Source organism: Vicia villosa, linkage group LG5 (genome assembly GCF_029867415.1).
Source record: "Vicia villosa cultivar HV-30 ecotype Madison, WI linkage group LG5, Vvil1.0, whole genome shotgun sequence".
Classification (NCBI taxonomy): domain Eukaryota; kingdom Viridiplantae; phylum Streptophyta; class Magnoliopsida; order Fabales; family Fabaceae; genus Vicia; species Vicia villosa.
In genome coordinates this window covers 94,081,503-94,101,949 of record NC_081184.1, presented here as the reverse complement: position 1 = coordinate 94,101,949, position 20,447 = coordinate 94,081,503, and positions in this window count along the sequence as shown.

Here is a 20,447-nt window from a genome sequence, read left to right as displayed (position 1 = left end):
TCGAGCAGCCAGTTCTCTCCATCTTCGGGCGTATTCTTTGAATGGTTCGTTGCTTTCCTGAGTGAGGTTTTGCAACTAAGTACGGCTCGAGGCCATATCAATGTTGTATTTATAATGCTTCACAAATGCCAAAGCTAGATCATTCCATGTGCGGACATGATTTCTCTCCAATTGTGTATACCATTCTAGTGATGCTCCACTGAGTCTGTCTTGAAAACAATGGATGAGGAACTTGTCATTGCATGAGTATGCGGTCATTTTTTCGAATATGCATCGTTAGATGAAATTTTTGGACAGCTTACTCCCTTGTACATCTAAAAATCGGGCATTATGAACTTTGGGGGAAATTCCACATCCGAGACCAAACATAAAGCCGAAGCATCAAGGTTATGGGTATCATATCCTTCTATGGCATTGAGCCTTTCTTCTATCATGCGATATCTTTTAGTGGCTTCATTATTTTGCGGCTCTTTAGTATTCATGATCGGGTTTGACACAGGGAATGCAAATTGATGATACTCAAAAGAATCATGAGGTGAGGTATACCCATCTCCGATAGCGGCATGTTCTTGTATATCATGGTTATCCACTAGGATCCGTATAGGTTGAGGTTGAACAAGATCGTTAACTTGCGGTATAGTGACGTCTTTAGCTGTGGATTGTGGAACCCCTCCCTTTTCCATATCTAATGTTGTACTTCGTTCGTAAGTCGCCTCGAGTTCGTTACGAGTATCGGAGGATCACCTTGGGACAGACAAAGGTATGGTGAGTTTAATGATCATGATGAATGCATATGCATGAATTTAGTATATTCTTAAAAGTTTTTAACGGAAATGCAAAGTCTTTAAGCCCATCTCCTATTAAAAGTCCCTACTTCAGCTAGGGCAAATTCCTGGGTATTCTAGTGTTCAATCCTCTTCTACCTTCAGATTCCGACAGGCACACAAGCCAATCTACATCCTCAAGTATAAGAAGATTGAACAGGGGCAGCTGTCATACCCCAAAATTTGCCCATCATATTTAATCATATTTCAGTCCATTTGACTTTTCAAATGCTAAAAGATATACAAGAAGGAAGCATGCAGCCTCTCTCCTAAACGACAACCCTCAAACTAGGGTTTTGATATTCTCAAAGTAAAATCAGTTTCTGATACCTCAAGTGGATCCCATGGTCTTTCATATGCTTAGAGAATCCTCACATCAGGTTTCAAGCTCTGGTTCATAAGATTGCTCAGTCTACAGTTCAAATGATCAATAATCGACTGGTTGACCTAAAAGTCAAACTATGGTCAAATCACAGTCAAAGTTCCTGATTTTTTGTCGACATTCTCATTTTGAAGTGTCATTCATCAGTTGATCAAGGGTTGATCATGATTCAGCAAGAAAAGGTCAAAAATCCACAAAAATACAAAGTTGCTAAATTAGGGTTTCTAGGTAAAAGTCAACCGAACTTTGACCAGCCATAACTCTCTCATACTTTCTCAGAAATTCCTCAACCAAATCTCATTCTCAAGGAAATTTGATTCTCTACAACTTTGATGTTGGGCCCAAGGTCAAGAAATGCCTCCACATAAGAGATATGAGCCAAAATATTACAGGTCCTTCTAAAAGATCGCAAAAAGTCATTTTTTCTCATAGCTCATAACTTGAACATGGTAGACTCAATTGAGATGAAACCAAAAGGAGCTTTTAGAGGACTCTTTAAGCTTTCTAAAAAGTCCTAGAAGATGTTCATACCACAAAAATTGAGGGAGATGTGAGGCTCAGAAGTTGGTCAATTTTCAAGAAAAATGCAAAAACCTAATTGCATAATTTTGTGTTTTTGGACTAATGGGCCTAAAACATGGGTCCCAAACGTGTCCATAGGATTTATGAACATCCTTAAACTAATTAAATTATTTTTATAATATTTATTTTTTTATTTGGATTTTAATTAATTTAAATACAAATAAATCATTATAAAATATGGGAAAATTAGTTTTAATGAAAGATTTGATTTTTAATCAATTCTAAGCAATCAAGAGGGCCAAATGTGATACAAATTTCGTGACAAGAGGGTTGGGAAAGATTGGATCAAAATTGATACAAATATAGCAAGAATTTATACAATATTTTCAATCAAATCTCAAGCTTGGAAATCATTTGATTCCTTCCATTCTTATAACCCTAATTTAGTCCCATATATATATAGAGAAGGAATTCAGAAGGTGAGGGTACGAAAATAGGACAAGGCAGCTAGGGTTCATAAGAAAAAAGATTCAAGAAAGGTGTGATTTCGTTTTGCAAAGAACAATCACTTTCAAGACCAACCAACGATCTTACTTCATTCCTGAGTGGATATAAGGTAAGAATGCATCACTGAACAAGTCCCATAACACTCATAACACACGAATCATGTTCTTCATGTTTACTCATGGTTAATTCTCGTTTTACATGTATCCATTTGCTTTCGTGTAATCTAACCATTCTTTTGAGTTCATGTCATGATTTTAGTAAGTTCTGGATCATTAACACAAGGCGTTAATGCATAGAACAAGATGTGCCATTGTTAGGGCATGGAAGAAGGTGGTCTTCGTTTTCATAGATGCATCGCTTTTTAATCCAAAATGACTGCATATTTTAACTCAGGGGAAGGTTTTAGGTTGATCTGGGCCGGTAGTTTCTTTTTTTTTGTTTGGTTTTGCAGGATTCAGATGATCACCATTGATGAGGATGAACACGCGGGAATTTCCGCAGGAAATTCCGTAGCAAATTCCACTGCAAATTCCGCAGGAATTGAGGTTGAGGACGATCAATAGTAGTGTGGGCCTCTGTTGACAAGCGTGTGTCTTTCCGGTTGGTGGGTCAAAGTCTGCGTGATCTCAACGCACGCGTGGCTAGCCTTTGTTGGCCAGTCCGGTTCTATCCTCTCTCTCTCCCTACGCGCTATTGGTCCAAGCGTATCTGTCAGGGCCCACGTTTGACTTTACAAATTTCCAAACATGATTAAGGTTTGTTTTTTTCCATGTGTAATGTTTTCAGATGATGATGATAGCGCGTGTGGTAAGATGGATAGGCTGTTGACCCCTCAAACTTGAGTTCGATTCCCGCTGGAGGTGTTTTATTTTGTCTCATGTTTTCTTCCCTCAAGTTCCATGATCACACGCTTCTTGTGCACGCGTCCTTATGGTACGACCTTCAATCACCACCACCAGATTCCTTCAGCATCAAATCCGAGTGTCCAGATGCATGCCTTACCATGGACCTTCACAAGATCAACCTCACAGAATCAGAGCTAAGTGTCCATTATTTTTTTTATTATTTTAATTACATAATTTTTTTTATTTGTTTATTTTCTTTTTACCTCTTTTTATAATTTATTTTTTATCATTTATTTTCAAACAAATTATTTTTTACCTAATAATTTTATAATCACTTATTTTATTTAATCGAAAATCCGATTTTTCTTATAACATTAAAAATAATTGTTTCTTTTAGTTTTCTTAAGCTAATAATTATTTTAGGGTAATAATTTAATTTTAGGCTAATTAAATTTATTTTATGCCTTAAACCCTGATTCTATCATGATCACTAATCACTGTTGTTGGTAGGTGTTGCCCATTAACCCTGATTAACTTGCTCCCATTTGGGGTTTTGCCTGTTCATTTGTTTGCCTAAATTGTTACAATTTTAATTTTTGATATGTTACATTATAATTGTTAAGAGCTTTAATGCACTAACATTTCTCTTCTTTGTGCCTAATTTTCAGGGTTAGCCAAAATCCTTCGGCCACGCGCCTCGTCCGACCAAAAAGCTAAGTTTTTTCTAATATCTTTGTTTAATAACATTTTTATTTTTATTTTGCTTTATAAAAATTAGGGTTACCGTCCATAGTCCATGAATTACTCATACACTAACCCTTATTATTTTCCTTTTGATTTTCAGAGTTCGAGGAAGATCAAGGCATTCAAGAATTTTATGCTAATTATTGTGTCCTATTATTTTCTGTCTTTTAATTTCCCCCATCCCCGCAGGTGTTTATTGTAATAGCGTAGGAATTTATTTCCTACCTTTAATTTCTGCAATTTTAAACTGCATGGTTAGTAATCTTAGGGAGTGCAAGCCTTGAACAAAATTAGGATAACTAATTACAAGATAAATAATCGAACTTAATCACGTGATTGTTGCACCCACACACCTTTAGGGTAATTCCTCTTGTTGCCTGTTGCCTTATTAATTGTTGCCTTGCTGCCTTAATTTTGTTGCCTAAAAATAGTCAAGTCCCTCGATTCCGAGGATACCTAAAGAAATGTTGCCTTCAAAGTTATTGAAACTCCCTCGATGCTGCCTCGGTAAAAGATGATTGTCCCAATTGCTAAGGTATCCTCGCATGATGCCTAAAAAGGTTAAATGACTATTATATCCTTCCCTTAGACTACCTGCCCTCTTTATGGCAAGGGACAGTCTTATGGCGAACAATACTTTTCTTGATGACCCTTAACATCCAATTGAAAGACTTCCTGCCCTCTCATGGTATGGATAGACCCTTTCACCCTGAAAAGCTAAAAGAACAAAATTTAAAACTTAGGGTAGTTGCTACTAATTGCTTGTCCACAATTCAAAATTCAAAATACTTTTCACACCTCCTTTTCAAATACTTTCAAACAAGGCTACGCTTATTTACAAGCTAAAGTCCTTAACGAAATCTTTTTTCTATTCGCACTCCACTTTTCAAACAATTCAAACATTTTTGAAAACAAAGTGAGCTAAGCAATTAAGAGCCCATGGATAACCATGGATGCAAAGGGTGCCTTACACATTCCCTTTGTATAACTTACCCCCCGAACTAAAAATCTTTTAAAGGTCTTTCCTGTTCTTTTAGCCTTTCCTAAAATTGGATAAAATAAAAGTCGGTGGCGACTCTTGCTATCTGCAACATTTCGATAAAGTCAGTTCACCGTATTACACTAGGGAATACGTGGGAAAGAATATGTGGTGACCATTCAAGATAGTCACCAGATCCCATGGATCGTTCGCTTCAAATTTAATGGCCCTCAAAATAGATATCAGAGGGCGCAAATTCAAAGTCTAATAAACGAATGGCTAAGATTGCGTATTGATTGAGGATATGCGGTATGCGAATGCTCGGGGATCCATCAAGAGTCTCCTCATCACATGGCCATCATAAGGCCACACGTTACGCATCCAAGGATGGAGGGACGTTTGCTTAAACAAAAATCTGAGAGGTCCTATGGACAATGACAGATTTAAAGGGAATCCCTACAGGCTAGGGATCCAGATTAAACGAATAATACCTTACGAGTCTATGGGATGATACTCATAGGAAGTAACCCTATGTAGACTTAGGTTTACCAGGTAATGCCTCTCTCGGGAAGGCTTCCCATGAAGGATGAGATAATAAAATTACCTTAGTACGTAGGTGTTTACGGTGATTTCCGGTAAACAACCGCTAGTCTTCCAAACTATAAAATATACTTTGGTTACTCGCAGGATCGACTAGATTGATCCTAGGACATAGTCAAAAAATTGTCTTTTATGATAATTTGGTTCATATTTGTTGGTTTGTTTGGCTTCGAAATATGTTTAAGAAATAAACAAATGAAATGTAAAAACTAACAATCACCTTGTTATACACGTAAATATAACTTTGGCGAAAGGCAAAGTAAATATAAATTGCAAGAAATTTAAAGTGCAGGAACGTAAATTGCAGAAAGTAAATTGCTTCGAAGTAAATTTGAACGAAAGATAAAAGTGCAAGAATGTAAATGGATGAAATATAACGAAAGATAGAAATACTGAAAAGATACTTGCATAAAGATGAATACAAATGTATTTAAAATGGTGTTGGTGTCATACGTACATTTTTCAGCGAACTCGTTCTCTTAACACTTGATACTTGAGTGATTTGTACAAAATGAACACCCTGGATCCTGACATTAAGACCCTTATTTATATTAATTTCGACCCTAACGGTCCTACACTAACGAAATGCCACGTTGCTCACATGCATACGCTTCGAATCCCTGGGGCGCCATCTGTCTTTGTTCGGTTACACAGAATGTTTCATAATTCAAATCCTCCCGCCTGAATTCTCTTTCGATTCGTGGCAACGTGATCTAAAATGAGAATGCCACGAAATACGCAAAGCTTCAGTACCCTTTGTATCTCGCAAAAAAACTCTTAAGTCCCAAAGACAACTTGTTTCGAATCAGCTTTGATTTCCATCATCTTTACTTCAACTTAAATAACATCCTCGAATCATGGCCATCAGGAGCCATTTATTCTCGACAATGCCCATCAAAAGCCATTTTTCCTCGAACTCTAATTCTTCAAAGAACTTTTTCTTCAATCGAAATCTCCAGCTAGCAAATTGCCCCCAATAAATGCATGTTTCGAAAACAAGAGAAATAGGCGTTTCTTGTCATGATGAGATTTCGCTTTACTCATTTTTTAGAGTTCCAAGACACCTAATTAACGTCATAATCATTTATGACTCATCTTTCAAAACGTCTTGTCATTTTCAAAAACGTCTGTTCAAAACGTGCATTCCCATGTTTTGCCATTACTTGTGATCATTGTTGCTATATACTAGGAGTAAGGCTAACAACTGCTCGACCGCCGTTAGATTAAATCATCTCTTGCCGCGTGTCCTTTCAACCTTTACTAAAAGATTTGAAAAGGTTCTTACTAAACCTTTAAATACTTAAACCTTTAGCCTTCACAAAACTTCATCTTTCCTTCTTCTGCAACTAAACACAGAAAAAACCCTCTTTGGTTTTTTTATTTATTTTTTAAAACCGAATTCTTGAAGCAAACACATCTATGGCGTCTCCCACCATTCAAACTTCCACATCGGAAACCGCAACTGCTCTTCAACCCATTCAACAGCTTCAACATCCCACACAGATAGGTAACCAACAATACATTCCAGACCCAAACGTAGCAGAAACTCGCGCTATCTACGCTTCTCAGGTAATCATTCCTTTTGATCTTTCTGGGAAAACTCATGCTTTTATGGGTCCTTTACCTGGAATCGGTAGTTCTTCTCTGGGTAAATTCTTTCCCGCTTACTATAAGACTAGACCCTTAGTTAGCAAGAACCAAATAGACGAGGATGGTAACTTAATCTTAGCTGAAACTGCCAATGTAGATGACGCTTCGATTGAAACCACCGTAGCCTTAGAAAAGATTAGGTTGAATTTTATAACCAATTTCTTGAAAGTCTTTAGATCAATCCCTCTGGCAAAAGATCCTGACCTGTATTACGCTTGGTTGACTAAGGTAGAAAACCAAAAGGCTTCGTTTTGGAAAGAACTAGGGATTTATGATCTAATTCAATTATCCAAAACAAGTTTAGAATATAACCAAACCATGTTAGTAGCATCAATACACTTTTGGGATGCTTCTCACAATATCTTCCACCTTCCTTGCGGAATGATTACCCCCACTCTCTTCGACATAGCCGCTATCACAGGGCTTCGACCAACTGGGGAAATATTTGATCCCAACTTCATGGATCTTGATACCATTCAATTTAACGAAGTAAAAGTCACCAATACTGCTTTTATCCAGAGATATCATGTCAAAACTACTACTGAAGTCACAGACGAAGAGCATATCGCGTTTCTAGCACTCTGGCTTTCGAGATGCATTTTTTGTTCTAGGTCCCTCCAAGTGGCAAAGATGTATCTTTGCATGGCTAACCAGATAAATGCTGGAAAAAGGTTAAACTTAAGCCAGTTAATTCTTGGATTCCTTTACGAAAATCTTGGCGAAGCAACAGATCTCGTCAAGAATTACAAAACAGGATCTCTCCTTTTCGTTGGCCCTTTCTGGTTATTGCAGTAATGGCTCAATGCCACTTTTGAAGCTCATCTCCCATATAAAGGTATCGTGGATGAAGAAGATAAAACAATCAAAAGTCGAACAGTCGAAGGAACTAGATTGGCTCACCTAACTCCAAAAGAAGAACCAGGAAAGCTTCGCGAGACTTTTCTAGCGTACATGATGATGTTCGCTAAACGTTATCAGTTTAGTCCTTCCATGGCTCCATTTGTTAAAAGAGAAGTAGGTCCTGAATGGTTTACTCGAGAATTTCCTACAACTTCTCCAGATCAGCAATCTGAATCCATGGTTATCTGGGAGGCTTTTCTAACTCCTAAACTGTTGTACCATCAATTACGATCCCCCAAGAGTCATTGCTGTCTCCTTTGCTACCAACCGAATCTTGTGTCGAGACAATTTGGATTGGTTCAGCTTAAACCAAAACGCATGTATGACAAGAGGAATCACACGTGTTTGCACACTATGCATTTATCTGAAGAGGAATGTGAATCCAAAATCTCCAAATATGTTGGCATCACGACCCTCTCTCCTATCTCCTTCGAGCCTGCCTTCTATTCTACCATAGATTTCCATCAATGATGGACAGAGTATTATACTAAACAAATCTTCGATGCTGAAAGCCTTTCTCAAGAACTAACTGAAGCTTTTGCTGATGTGCAGGCGAACTTCAAAAAAGGTACTTCGACTCATATTAAAGAAATCCAAGCCTTTCAAAAATTCTTTGAAACTATCTACAGGCCTGATGATCTTAGTCGGACCGTTCACAAAGCTGCGGTCACTTTGCGTGAAAAATTTTCTACTAAACTGGATAAGCTGAAATTGCCCATGTATGTTCGACCTGAACTACGTTATGAAGTGGCTTTCAAACTTAATCCTCAAAAATTCCCTCCACTACCTAGCGTTGACTTTGGTGTGGCTCTAAGTCCTCCTTTTCCAGACTGGTTTGTGTGTGGGAATGTCCCCAAAATCCATTATGAACAATCCAAAAAACGCGATGAACGAGTGGTTCCGACTAAGCACACCTTGGATAATTTCAAGGGACATCTTCGTATAAGTCTTGAGCACGTTCGTGTCTTCACTCCTATACCTGAAGGTTGGGGTCTGGACTATCCTTCGATTAACCTTCTTTCCTTACTTATATACTGACTTTTGTTTTGTTCACAACTGTAGGTTGAATGAGAGTTATCAAGGAAGCAACAAAGCAACAAAGCAAGTGGGAGTGATTCTGTCCATACTGGCAAGAAACCAACGGTACGTATATATTTTGTACTTTAACTTACGCATTTATTCTGAATATTATTCACTTTGTTCAATGTGCATATTCTCAGAGTTCGAAGCCTCCGACACCTCCGAAACGGAAAATTTCCAACACTAGTGCTTCAAATGATGAAGACAAATCTCCTCCTCGTACCAGACAAGCTACGAAGAAAAGACAAAAGACTACCATTTCTTTAACCAAAGAAAAGGGATCTGAGACTTCGAAGCTTACTTCATCGAGTGATAAGGTATCTTCTAATGAATCACCTTTAAAGATTGCAGGTAGTATCCCAGTTGTCGAAAGACATAACTCAAGCCTAGATAATGTCCTGACCAAGGTATTAATTTTTTTTATACCATAACAATTCTTAACACTTAACTTCAATTGCTAAGTATACGTTTTACCTTGTATATGTAGGATGATGTAGGCAGCTACTTATGATCTCAACTTCAAATCTCAACATTGATCTTGACAATCTTTATGGTATACATTTGCCCTCAAATTAACAAACAAACTTTTCGCAACTTCCCGTCTTAACAAATATTGATTTATGTAACAGGTATTCCTCGACGCAAGTCTCTTGTTCTTTCTCCAGTTCTTGAAGACATTCAACCTATCGCGACTATCGTTTCGCCTGTACATGGTGAGGAAAGTAATTCAGATGATGCTTCTCCACCTACCCATCAAGACGAAGACATGGGGGAAAACCCTCAACATTCTAATAGCGGCAATATAGTTGGGCAGCCAACTGGGAGTGAAGATACCATCTCTGAACATGAGAATATGGATGAAGCTTCTAGTTTGCCTCCACCAGGCAACAACGAAACTTCGACCTTTGGGGCCATAGTTACCCCTGCGGCTACCTCGAAACAAACCCCCGCAGTGCTCACTTCTACTGAACTGGAGCGACTTAAGAATACTGATCCTGTAAACTTCCTCAAGATTATGATGAATGCCGAAAATGTTTCGCCTATCAGGGTTTAGCCTTCTTTGAACATTTTGGCGGAAAGTGATAAGGGGAATGACATTCTGTCATACCCCAAAATTTGCCCATCACATTTTTAGATATCTAGGCTCAGGCAGTCTCCTCAGGCTCATATGATATCCAATTGCAAGCATATTCACTCTCCTCCTAAACAATGAAGACCAAAACTAGGGTTTTGTTTCTTTCCAAGAAAAATCAACTTCTGATACCTCAAATGAATCCCATGGCCTCTCATACGATTCAAAGAACCTCCATGCCAAGTTTCAAGCCTTGATTCAAGAGATTTCTCACTCAATGGCCCAAACGATCAATAAATCGACGGGTTGACCTAAAAGTCAAACTATGGACAAACTACAGTTAAAACTTCTGATTTTCGGTCAACATCCTCATTATGGAGTATCATTCATCATTTGATCAAGGATTGATCATGATTCATCAAGAAAAGCTCCAGAATCATCAAGAACCTGAGTTTCTAAATTAGGGTTTTTAAGGAAAAAGTCAACTGAACTTTGACCGGCCATAACTCCCACATGGCAGGTCCTTCTAAAGGATCGCAAAAAGTCATTTTTTCTCAAAGCTCATAACTTGGACATGGTAAACTCAATTGAGATGAAACCTAAACGGTCATTTAGAGGACATCTTGGGTTTTCTAAAAAGTCCTAGAACATGGTTATATGATAAAAATTGAAGGAGATACGAGGCTCAGAAGTTGGTCGATTTTCGAGAAAAGTGTGAAACCTTAATGGGCAAAATACATACTTTTGAGTAATGGGCCTTTTATGTTGCAATTCCCACGAAATATCTAGTGAATGAGGAGCCCATGAACCAAATATTATTTAATTTATGATATTATTTCATTTATTTTTGAGTTTATTTATTTAAATTCAAAATAAATCAAAATAAAATCATATTTTGAATAATGAAATATGCTATGAAATATTCTTACTCAAATAATCAGATCCAATCCCATTTAATGGCCAAGAAATTGTGAAAAAGGGATGGAAATAAAATTGAACCAAAAAAAGAAAGAATTCATACAATAATCGAATCACACTTTTCTCAATCAAAAAACATGATTTCTTTTTAAACTTCCAACCCTAATTGAATCCTCTATATAAACTCAACAAGTGCAGAAGCAAAGGAGGGATCTTGGCCTCAAGAAACCCTTATTCAAAGTGCAAAAATAAGCAAGAAGCTTGGAATTTCGTATTCTGATCTATAGCCAGTTTCAAGTCCAAACAACTATCCTATTCCATTTAGAAGGTAATGAAGAGTAAGAATACATTGTCATTCAGGTCTCCTAACGTCCATACTGTCCATATTAAAAGTGCCATATCCATGCATAGTTTCTAATTGACATATCTTGTGAATCTTTGCGTTTTAATTCATATTAACCGTTTGTTTAAATTCCTGGCAATATTTAGAGAAGGTTTGAGCATTTATAATGGAGCTTTAGCACCGGGAACGAAGGGTGCCATGGTTAGGGCACCATGAGGTGCAATCTTCATGTTCGTGTTTACAGCGGCCTTTTGGCAAAACTAATACCATATTTATACTCAGGGGGCTCTAAATAGTAGATCTGGGCAGCCCTGGAATTTGTTGATTTCGATTCTTGCAGGTTTTCAAAACGAGGCTATGGAGGAAACAAACCTGCGGAAAAATCCGCAGGTAAATTCGTAGGTGTTTCCGCAGAAAATTCCATAGGGGCATGCGAGGAAGACGATGACGTTGGTGTGGACTAGCTGACCCACACGCGTGGCTGACGACGATTCGCTGGTCAAATTTCCAGTTCCTCTCTCCTCTTTGATTGGCAGAGCACAGCGCACATGGGGCCCACTCAGTTCATATTTTGACTTTTTCGTTTATGCAGAAGTTGTTATATTTATTTGTCATGGTCCATTTAACTAACAGACAAAATGTACAGCTTGTTTGGCAAGGAGAGAGTATCTGTAACCAATGCAGCCTGGGTTCGATCCCCAGGTCCACAACTTTATTTTTTAAGATTATTCAAACACTAATTCAATGCAACGCGTCACACATGACTGTCATACACCCTCGCACATCTCTGCCGTCAGATCATCTCCAGATCAAATCCAACGTGCCAGGAGTGAAAGGACTACCATGCAGCCTCATCAGCCTATCACACAAGATCAGAGCTGAGTTTTCTAACCTTTTATTTATTTATTTATTTCTTGTTTAATTCCTCTTTTATTTAATTTTCTTTATTACTTTCAAAGAAATTTATTTTTATTTAAACTTTTTATTTACACTTATAAAATTATATTTTCATATTTTCATGGCTATTTAGTTTATTTAATCGAACTTTCGATTATATATATTTTTATTTTATATATTAATTTATTCACTTTACATGTTTAATCTGTGGCTTAAAACCCTGATTTTATTTTAGACATTTCTATCATGACCACTAATCACTGTTAGGTAATATCATCCATCAACTTAGTATCTTTTCTCCTAAAACCTCATTCCCTAAAAAATCAGGGTTTGCCCCTAAATCTTTTCAAAAATCTCTTGTTTTATTTTTAACTATTTTATTTGGTTTGTTTTATTTGGTTTGTTTCCACCGATCAGGGTTTAGATCATTCATACACTAAATTTTCTTTTTCTTATGCAATTTTTCAGGGTTATCATCAGAATCCTCCGATTACGCGTCCCGCCAATCAAAAAGCTAAGTTCTGATTCCCTTTTTATTTAAATATCATTTTATTTTTAATCTTTGCCTTGTAGGTTCAATTAGGTTTTATTTTATCTGTTAATGAGTTCCTCCTACACTCACTGTTCCTCTTATTATTGTCCATTTAATTCTCAGATAATCAGAGTCAATCAAGGGTTCGAGGACGATCAAGGCATTCAAGAATTTTATATTAATTATTATGCCATATTTTCTTTTGCCTTCTTTTGCCTTTTAATTTCCCCGTCCCCGCAGGTGTTTATTGTAATAGCGTAGGATCTTTATTTTCCTGCCTTTTAATTTCTGCAATTTTAAACTGCGTGGTTAGTAATCTTAGGGAGTGCAAGCCTTTAACAGAATTAGGATAACTAATTATAAGATAAATATCAAAATTAACCACTTGATTGTGCCACACACACACCTTTAGGGTAATTCCTCTTGTTGCCTTATACTGTTGCCTTAATTGTTGCCTGTTGCCTCTAATTGTGCTAAATAGTCAAAGTCCCTCGATTCCGAGGATACCTAAAGCAATGTTGCCTTCAAAGTTATTGAAACTCCCTCGAAGCTGCCTCGGTAAAAATATGATGATTGTCCCAAATTGCTAAGGTATCCTCGCATGATGCCTAAACAGATAAAATGACTATTATATCCTTCCTTTAGACTACCTGCCCTCTTTATGGCAAGGGACAGTCTTGTGGCAAACGATTATTCTCGATGACCCTTCACATCCAATTGAAAGACTTCCTGCCCTCTTATGGTATGGATAGATCCTATCCCCCGAAAGACTAAAAGAACAATTTTTCTAACTTAGGGTAGTTGCTACTAATTGCTTGTTCTAAAATTCAAAATCTCTTTTCCCACTCTTTTCAAAAATCAAATTAAAAAAGACTACGCTTATTTACAAGCTAAAGTTCTTATTCAAACTTATTCAAAATCTTTTCAAACAATTTAAACAAAAGTGAGCCAAGCAATTAAGAGCTCATGGATAACCATGGATGCAAAGGGTGCCTTACACCTTCCCTTTGTACAACTTACCCCCCGAACTCAAAATCTTTTCAAAAAGGTCTTTCCTGTTCTTTTAGCCTTTCCTAATTGGATAAAATAAAATTCGGTGGTGACTCTTGCTATCCGCAACACTTTCTTTAAAAGTCAGTTCACCGTATTACAGAACTGGCGACTCTGCTGGGGACGCTTTCGAATAAAAGAGGGGTTACCTTAGAGCTAGGATCACTTTAAATTTGTTTGACTTGTTTGCTTTATCTTTAAAAGGCTGTTTTGGGTCTTCTGCTGTGTGAAAGATCCTACACCCGGATCTAGTGTACCTTAGGTATGTGGCATTAGACCAGGGAGGCTGTACGACATGTATCGTTATGGTTGAACTGGTGGCCACCGTTAGTGCGACGCTTTGGTTTGTCCTGATGGCCCTTGAATATGATCGAGGAGACATTTGGCTACCGCGTGGTGTCATAAGCACTAATTCGCCCTTAGAACCCTAGTTGAACTTGACTTTGGCCTATAGGAAGTAGCGAGATAGCTGGCTTTGGATTCCTGACTGAAGCCGGTTGATACTCGATGCTACACTCATTGAGATTGGACTCTAGGGATGCTTTTGGCTGGCCGATCGAGTGCCATGTTGAGACAATGCCCACGAGAAAGATCAGGGATATGAGCACCATAGAACCCGGTTACTATTCTAGGACAGGTTGAACCAACTTAACTTCAGTGGGGAGGGTACTTACCTACGAACTTCACGCAAGCCTTTAAACCTAAGGACACTTGTGTGACTTGTCTGTGCTTGCTACTACCCCTTTGGTTTTCTTGCAGGTTTTTCTTGTGGGACTCACTCGTCCTTAATATCTTATGCTTTGCCTGATGCATTGCATGACATCATGACATCATGACATCATACGCATAACATGATTTACTAACCCTTTCAAGGATCTTAAGAATTTAGGGCGCACAATTTCAGGTGCTCTTATCAAGGACTAAACTCTTATCAAGGGGCAGGAGGATTTACTTTCCTCTCGCCACATACCTTCCAATTCCGAGACGCTGTACCTATCAAGGGGCAAGAAGATTTATTTTCCTCTAGCCAAGTACCTTCAAATTCAGAAGTTCCCGAATCAGAGGCTATGACCCACTGGATATGGTGAGCTCGATTCCCATAGAAGAACATCCAAAAATCAGAGTTCTTCAAACAAAGATGCGACCAAATCATTTTCCAATGTTGCTAACTAAATTTCCTAAAGATCCTTGAAAATATTGCATCTGCATTCATAACATCGCATCACAGGTTTCCACCACAGGTTTCTCACCTCCTCGCTGTTTATTTCAGCATCATGAATCTCGAGCAATCAGTTAAAGACCTTCAAGCTCAGAATGCCCAGTTTCAAGATCTGATCCTGAACTTGTCCAAGAGGCAAGATGAACTGAAAACACTCCTTACCAAGAATAAGAAGAAGGGTAAGAAGACTCTGGGGAAAAAGCGTAGACCGATCTTACAACTCAGGCATGCCGAAGCCTCTGAAGACAGTGACGAAGATGAGCAAGATGATGATGCTAGTATCAAGACTGAGGCAAAAAGTAACCATGATGCTGCCAAGCCTTCTGAAAAAAAAGAAGATTATTACCATGAGAACGAACATCCTGATGACAAATACAAGTTGTTGGAGGAACGTATGAAAGCCATGGAAATTCAGAAGGTACCTGAACTGGATTTTGAAGATCTAGGACTCATCTCTAGAGTTGTTATCCCTCCAAAATTCAAGATTCCAACTTTCGCAAAATACGATGGAGTCTCTTGTCCTAAATTGCACTTGAGGTCTTATGTGAGGAAAATTCAACCTCATACTGCTGATAAGAAGCTATGGATCCACTTTTTCCAAGAGAGCTTATCTGGAACTCAACTCGAATGGTACTATCAACTAGAAAGTACTAACATCCGTACCTGGGAAGATTTGGTTGTTGCCTTTTACCAGCAATACCAATACAACGCTGATCTCACACCAACTCGCATGCAACTGCAAAGCATGTCTATGGGACCCGAGGAAAGTTTCAAGGAGTATGCTCAAAAATGGAGAGATCTAGCTGGAAGAGTCAAAACCTCCTTAGCTGACAGAGAATTGGTCGATATGTTTATGAGTACACTGACTGGCCCTTTCTATAGTCATTTGCTGGGAAGTTCATCATCTGGATTCACTGAACTTATACTGACTGGGGAACGTGTCGAGAATGGCATCAGAAGTGGTAAGATTCAAGCTGCTACATCCTTAGGCGTTGCAAAGAAACCTTTCAATGGGAAGTCAGATTCAAATGATGGGCATGATCAGAAAAGGAGTAACCATGGCCAATCTGTTGGGGCAGTTTTGATCTCCACACCGGCACCTCAAAAAGGTCGTCAAAACAAGCAAGACACGCCTAGGCGTCAGTTTACAAAGATCAATATGTCACTGGCTCAAGCATTACAACACCTGTTGAAGTCAGAGTTGATCACTTTAAAGGACCCCCCTAAGAATCCAAGTACTTTTGATCGAAGCTATAATCCTAATGTGAGGTGTGCATATCACTCCGATAGTCCTGGTCACGATACAAATAGCTGCTGGACATTGAGGAACAAGATCCAAGATATGATCGATGCTGGGGAAATCAAGTTTGATCCCCCTGAGACTCCTAACGTGACTGCTAATGCTGTGGATGGCTAGAAGGATGGACTTTCAGATCATTAGTTTTACTTTCATTTGCAAATTTCTATTCTGTTTGTTTAAACATTCGAATTATGATAGACATTATCTGTTTTAATAATCATCATCAGTGCATTGCATATGTTTGTCTTGAATAAATTATTTCACTATCACTCATTTAAAATTGCATATTTACCTTGCATATGTTTTATGTTTATTCAACTCCTGCTAAGCTGTAAGCCTTTTGAGGGAGGATGACGAAAATGATACCGCAACCTCATACAGTATGCTTTTGAACAGACTATGCTGACGATGTACAGGCATTGTTTCAATTCTTAAACAGTGGAGATATAAGGATGTTAATCCCTCGTTAACCCTTTTGAGCCTAAGAGTAGAAGTTTTCTTTCTTGCACAATCTAAAACCCTTAATCATAACCTGGGGCAGGGTAGTTACTCAGTTAACTCAATTACCTTAGCTGTTGTCTACACGAATAATGATGCGTTCCCGCAACCATTAAGTCAGGCAGTCAATATCCACAAAGAAGAAAAGCTGTTAAGTCAAAACTTATGAAGGAGACTTATCAAAAATCGAAATATCCCGCTGACTGTAACTTCAAAATAAACAGTTCAGGAAAAAGTTAGGGAAAACAAAATCAATGTAAAAAAAGAGGTCATTACAAATCCTCGAAAAAAAAAAGAATTACAAATAAACTGCCGGTGCTTCAACCATCATCAAATGTCAATATCACAAAGCTCTGCTAGAACTTAAACGCAAAGTTAACTGAGCATAGGATCGAAGAACATCACGAAGATTGGGAAGGGTACGAATAAACTTTGAGCCTTTATCCTTTGTTTTCTAAAACGTGATCCAAGCCCCGTTACAACCCTTGAAAGTCCTAACTGAAGCATGGTTAGTTCGAGAGCATATTGTCACCAAGAAAGGTATCCTGACTCCTTAAGGTTTACCACAAATGCTGAGTTGTTATCTTGTTTTACAAACATCATGTTTTTACAAATATCACGCTTTTACATCTCCAGTTTTAATGTTTTTCAACAAACTCAAGACAAACATATGCATTGCATCTCATGAATCCATTATTAAACGCATTCTGCTACATAATTTCAAATGTTAGCATCAGAAAGAATTTGCACAGGGTACAACTAATGACTGAAAGTTATCCCGACAGACAAGATTACTCCAAGAAGCAATGTCTCATACGCATACAAAGGGGCATGACACGTCTTGCCTAAACAATCAGCGGTATGCATTCAAGTAGATCTGAAGATATTTCCCAATCAACATGGGGCATTGTCCTGTGCCTATAATTACCAGGGGCATGTCACCCATAGTACACATCTCATAAAGTCCTCGCGAGGCGAATCTTTCCAAGGTCCCTACTAGCAAGGGCAAATCTATGCAAGTCCAGTTTGACATCTTGATCAATACTCAGTGGTGTGTCCTAATCAATACAAGTACAGGAACGACAAGAGGTATAAATCACTGGGGGCAACATTCAAAGCATTCATGCCTTCCCACAAAGCCGGTTACACAGGATCATACTCCCACAGAGTAATCATTAAGAAGATACCTTCAAACGTTCTCGTCCCCAACAAAGACTTAGTTCCTCAAACGGAGTTTACATCTTCGACATTGTCGGTTCCCCGACACTTTTTCTCTTCTCCAAACAGGGTTATTCACCTCTCTTATCCCCGGTCAGGGTACATCAAGATCAATCATTCAAATCGCTTTCATCCCCAAACAAAAATCATAAATCTCCAGCTGAGCATCTTCAAGACAAGATCAGACAACAAAATCACAAGGACATAGAGATTTATTTTCTCAATCAAGACAACATAAATCATATTCACATATCATATGTCATAAACATATTCATACATTGCATAATAAATTCATACATAACATGCAAGTTTCACCTTTACTTTGAGGAACTTGTCACATAATACATGCATCATGACATTGCATAAAGACTAACTTTACCTTTTTCAGCATACAGGAACAAGCAAATGAACAATATCTCCGATCTAATTCAGTTACTACAAACGGTGCTGACACAGTCAACTCTCAAAGATCTAATTCTATCATCACGAATGATGTAGACACGATCATCTCTCCGAGGTCTAATTCAATAACTACGAACGGTACTGACACGATCAAAGAAAGAGACGGACTTAACCATGACACTCAATTCAGAAAAGATCACGACAACTGAGTCACGATAATGGAATCACGACAACTGAGTCACGATAATGGAATCACGATAATTGAGTCACGATAACGGAATCACGACAATTGAGTCACGATAATGGAATCACGACAACTGAGTCACGATAATGGAATCACGACAACTGAGTCACGATAATGGAATCACCACAACTGAGTCACGATAATGGAATCAGAATAACTGAGTCACGACAATGGAATCACGATAACTGAGTCACGATAATGGAATCACGACAATTGAGTCACGATAATGGAATCGCGATAATTGAGTCACGATAATGGAATCACGACAACTGAGTCACGATAATGGAATCACGACAACTGAGTCACGATAATGGAATCACGACAGCTGAGTCACGATAATGGAATCCCGAAAACTGAGTCACCTTAATGGAATCACAACAATCGAGCCATGACAATGGAATCACGACAATTGAGTCACGTATCTAATCTCGGTATTCAGTTCGGAAGCAAGCATGGCAATGCACTCACGACGATGGAGTCACGACAATCAAGTCACAACAATACGACAATGGATTCATGACAATAGAGTCACTACAATTAATTCACTTTACATTACCAACATCTAGATGGCATCCGTAAGCCCATCGCCGATAAATTTCCTATCAAAACGCCCGGATGGCATCTTTAAGCCCATCTCCAACAAGCACCTTTCAATACTTCACGCTCGGATATAGTCTAACGTATGACTTATCCTGATTTTCATACTTATCGACATCAGATGGCATCTTTAAGCCCATATCCTACAAAAAGTCCCTATCTCAGCAAGGGCAAATTCTCTTGGGTATTCTAGTGTTCAATCCTCTTCTACCTTCAGACTCCGACAGGCACACAGGCCAATCAACATCTTCAGGTTTAAGAAAATTGAACAGGGGCAGCTGTCATACCCCAAAATTTTCCCATCACATTTTTAGATATCTTGGCTCAGGCAATCTCCTCAGGCTCATATGATATCCAATTGCAAGCATGTTCACTCTCCTCCTAAACAATGAAGACCAAAACTAAGGTTTTGTTTCTTTCCAAGAAAAATCAACTTCTGATACCTCAAATGAATCCCATGGCCTCTCATATGATTCAAAGAACCTCCATGCCAAGTTTCAAGCCTTGATTCAAGAGATTGCTCACTCAATGGCCCAAACGATCAATAAATCGACGGGTTGACCTAAAAGTCAAACTATGGACAAACTACAGTTAAAACTTCTGATTTTTGGTCAACATCCTCATTATGGAGTATCATTCATCATTTGATCAAGGATTGATCATGATTCATCAAGAAAAGCTCCAGAATCATCAAGAACCTAAGTTTCTAAATTAGGGTTTTTAAGGAAAAAGTCAACTGAACTTTGACCGGCCATAACTCCCACATGGAACATCATAAATTTCCCACCCAAAACTCAATTTGAAGGAAATTGAATTCTCTACAAATTTGTCTCTCACATGCCAGGCCAAAAATGCTTCATTTGAGAGATACGAACCAAAACATTACAGGTCCTTCTAAAGGATCGCAAAAAGTCATTTTTTCTTAAAGCTCATAACTTTGACATGGTAAACTCAATTGAGATGAAACAAAAAAGGTCATTTAGAGGACATCTTGGGCTTTCTAAAAAGTCCTAGAACATGGTTATATGATAAAAATTGAAGGAGATACGAGGCTCAGAAGTTGGTCGATTTTCGAGAAAAGTGTGAAACCTTAATGGGCAAAATACATACTTTTGAGTAATGGG